Raw genomic sequence first — 4,789 nt, forward strand, 5'->3', positions numbered from 1 at the left:
TTAAAGTCTCATTACTTCCCAAATGAAACATTGAAATCCAAACCTGTAACGAAACATTGAAAAGTTCCACTACTTCACAATAGAAAACATTGAGATTTCCATTGCAATGATCAACCTGCTTGGGGATTGACCATTCATAAGAAAGTTAAGAGCCACCATGTTTGAACTCTTCCCGATTCCCACCTCACCTTTCGTAGTTTTAATAGAACATAAATTACACAAGTCTCCATTCCACAAAGAACGAAAAAAGCATCTAGTGAAGTAATCAACAATAAAATTTAGTAAACAAGTCAACTCTTTCCCCTTCTTAAATAAAATATGTTTGAATTTACCAAAACTTTAATATACCAGCATGATGGATGTGATGCTTTGATTGTTAAAGGGGGTGTTTCACACAGAAAACACATTAATGTGATCATTCAAATAAAAAGCATTCTCACGAATAAGAAGACTAATGGAACAAGAAGTGTCCTTGTTTGAAAAAAAGTCTTCTTGGCAAATGGCATTGTAGATTTCACATAGAATAATGGTGTCTCTCTTCCCCATTACAAAATCACTTATTTATTGATTAATCACTTATTTATTGATGTTTGCTTTCTACATGCAATTCTTGGATCTTGTTTCACCAAGTTTCAATCTCCAGAAGAAACCGGGAATGAATCACACTGCCTTTTCTTGTTAGTTTCTAAAGAGACATCTCTTTTGTGCTTTAACTTACAATAAGATCCCATTGATTGTAAGTTTTAACATGATGTGTAAATTATGTGTTATGACTAGATTCTCTTTGGAATAATAATAATAGTAGTAAAACAAGAGCATTTCTTACTTTCGTCTTTTCTCACACATAAAAGAATTAGCTAGTGGAGATAATTATTCTAAAACATTTAGCTTCCAAAGATTCCATAACTATGAGGTTAAGATAGTCGAGGATATCCCAATGAAAATACGGAATCATCACATTTAATACTTCCACACGAGGTAATTCACATTCTCTTCTATGTGAGATGGATTAGGGCCCACTCCCTAGTCCACAATCACCACAATTGCTTCCACGCGAATTAATTCACATTCTCTTCCATGTGAGAGGGATTAGTGCATGTCTTGCACAACTGAATTCACTTAATTAAGATTCTCTTTGACTACGATGGTTCTTTTTGTATTGTCACCAACTTTCTTGTGAAGGAAAGTCGTTATGTTTATGTCATATCTCATGCACTCACGGATGTAATTACTTAATTAGGTTAATGAAAACAAAAATCATCATGTCACTATTTTCCAAATATTATCATGTTTATCATGTCAAGTAAAAAGGACTCCCACAATGTAAAGTTATATTTGCTAGATTGTTCTACTCATGGGGCAATGATGAAACCACAACCTTTTTTTTTTATGTAAAGAGAATAACTTACACAAACTTCACACTAAAGAATCCAAAGAATCTCCAATGGACCACTTTAATGAATCTTCTATGCTACAAAATTTGAAGCTCCTTTGAATTTCGGTGTTATTAGTGATCTTTACTTACCCTGGACCCGTTTCCTTCTTTCATGATCTTCCGTATTGTATGCAATATGCATTTTTTTTGTTAGCATAATTGAGAAAGTAGAGAGATAACATGCCATGGTAGGTTTGTTATATACGAATTTGTATGGTTAATCATCACAATTACATTCCTATGTCAATTCATCATGGATTTGGGCGATGGACATGTGGTAAATGTTGTATATATTGTACATGGATCAATAATACAATACTAAAAAATTTCTTTTCAAAATCTTGTATGTCATAATGATGACAAAACATGTGGACATTTGTTTACCTTAATGTGTGGACGAGAATACATTAGTTTAGCACAACATATCATAGAGCCTATATAAAACATAAAATGAGAACCTAGAAAGGTGACATTATCATACCATTTCAGCAAGGCCTGACTCATAAATATTAGTAGCACTAATTGATATACACGATATTGCTTCTTAAGATAGGAAAGAAAGATGCCAAACATCCAATGATTTGTTTAACACTCGTCTAGTGAATGGGCCATTCTACCACCAATACACTTGATCATCTGAGTTAAATCTATCACATAAGAGTGTGCGAACATACCATGTCACATGCTTTTTAGGTAATATGAAAGAGATGCATAAGTCAACACAACCCCACATGCAAAATCACATCTATATGTTTATGAGTGTTTGTACATTAGTATATAGGATAGGCAACTGGATAAAAATATATAAAGACATAGTTTTTTTTTTTTCCCAAAAAAAAACTCCTTCCATTAGTTATAAAATTTTACAAATGAGACGATTATGTACAAATCCCTAAGTATGTAAAGAAAAGCTCAAATGATGTTTGAATGCGTAGACCATCGAGATTATCCCATCTCGAATATTAGCTCTTCTTGAACAACTTGAAAAACTTAACACCATAACGAAAATGCTTGTTTGTTACTTCGTCTCTACCTTTTGAGATCATTTGCTACATATTCACTCCATGTATCTTTGAAAGAGTCATGTTCTTCTTTTTTCTATGGAGGGAAGGTTGATTTTATGCGATTTTTCAAACAAACTTTCCCGAAAAGTATGTGCCATTAAAAGTTATGTTGGTCTACAATACCCAACATTGAAGTGTGCCTTCAAAGTCTTATGTTGAAATAAAGTGAGTGGCATTTCCTTTTCATCTACCTCCCATCATGCTATTTAAATCATGGTTGAGTATCACCTATATTAGGAGCCAATCCTACTTCACCTTGTCATTACTTGTAGTTATAGCTACTAGGTCTTGATTCAATTGAATACACACACTCACTCTCACACTCTTAATTCATGTCGTTAATAATAAATGTAAATCCTTAAGAGCACAATCAGCCAAAACAATAAACAAACAAACATGATGAACATTGCATAGGTCATCTCGACAAGGAATGCGTGTACTCATAGAAAAATCTCCTCTGGCGATTTCAAGTTTATCATGAACATTGTAGCTTAGACATCATGATAAAAGAAAAATTCTTGGTTATTTCGTTCAAATCCTTCATGTTTACGACGAAATTAATGTTTCATTCAAGTATTTATCCAAATTCTTACTTTCTTATCGTTTCACTCAAGTATTTATCCAAAGAGAAAAAAAAGTTCTTAACCATAAAGTTTGGTTGATTTGGTTACATTCTAACTTTTTATAAATTATGGGCGAAAATGTGAAATGGACATAGGCATTTACCCTAAGGTGAACCTTACATGTTATTTGTACATTGTTTGGCGTGTGGGATTGCTCCACTTTAAAGAGGAGTTGTGCTTGGTAAATTATATAAGTACATTGATTTGGATTCTAACAATTATTGTAAGTGTCATGGGTACAAGTTATCATCAAACATCATGCCTTTTTATGCTACGATATGTGGTTGCTCTTATGTACTTGGTAACACACCACAATTGATCCATGATAAGGATGCTGATATAATGAATTATGGGGAGTGTAAACTCTAATTGTAGTTACAAAATTCATTGACATGCATAGACCTAAGGTAAACATAAAGATCGAGAAAAAGATCAGAATGAATTGGTTCTCTGTGCAAATGGGGATATGAAATCGTTTGAGGGGGGTAGCAAAGGTGTGTCGTGATACACTACATTAAGGAAACACCACTTTTGGAATGGATGTAAGAGGTGAAGCAAAGAGCACCACCTTCGCTTTGTTAGCACGTAAGGGTAAAGAATCTTTCAGTGTGGGGATATTGATGAAGCAACTTCTAGATGAATATATCATAGTTGTTAAAAAACACGTATTCTACGTTTAGAGTACGTTTTAGAATACTTTGAGTTTGAAGTATTCTAAACGTATTCTACGTTTTAGAACTGCCGTTTTTTAAAATTTGATGTATTCTAAAACTTTGACGTATTCTACGTATTCAATGTATTTATCATTTCTAAAAATATTTTCTTTTTTTTTGAAAAAAGAAAATTTTCAATTTTAAGAAGTATTTAACGTATTTTACAAGTATTCTACACGTATTCTAAGTATTTAACGTACTTTATCTATAAAATATGTATTCTAAGTATTTTTTAAAAAAAGTTAGAATACTTGTAGAATACGTATTGTACGCGTATTTTATGCTAATTATTTTACAACAAGGGAATATATGTAGATCTACATATGAGAGAGAGAGAGAGAGAGAGAGAGAGAGAGAGAGAGAGAGAGAGAGAGGCTTTGAAAGCCATAAAACACTAAGAAAAGGTTTGGATAGGGAGACTTTGGTAAGAGGGCCCATGTAACTTATTTGTTTTAGAAAAAAGCAAAGGGAATATGCTGGCTACATAAAGTTGAGAAGTTTGTGTGTGGGCGCATAGTACAAAACCATGCTCCAAAAAGCGAATAATGTGCACATGTATGTGCGAGAGTATATATTCCAATGTATGAGACACAAATCTATGTTATTTTGGGCCAGTGTGACGTGAATAAGACTTGCGGGAATCTTCGAATATTAATGGCTATCCTATCTTTCATTATGATGAAGCCAAATGGTTTTCTTGATCGACTATACATGAACGCATGAATAAGGACTCAATAAAATAAGCGTAAACTCAGTTGAACCTTTTGATTTGTGATTAAATTTGGGTATCCTAAACAGGAAAGAATCAACTTGTTGTATCGATCCTCCATAGATTCTTTCCAACCGATTCTTATGTCTAGCCATATTTAAACAATGTGAGAAGTTCAAGGGTGGGCATTTTAGGTTGATTGATGCTAAAGGATTAATCATGAGATATCACGTCCATATGATGGG

Source organism: Azolla caroliniana, unplaced genomic scaffold (genome assembly GCF_043228905.1).
Source record: "Azolla caroliniana isolate FFs.n. ecotype wild unplaced genomic scaffold, voAzoCaro1.0.p SCAF_14, whole genome shotgun sequence".
NCBI classification, from domain to species: Eukaryota; Viridiplantae; Streptophyta; class Polypodiopsida; order Salviniales; family Salviniaceae; genus Azolla; species Azolla caroliniana.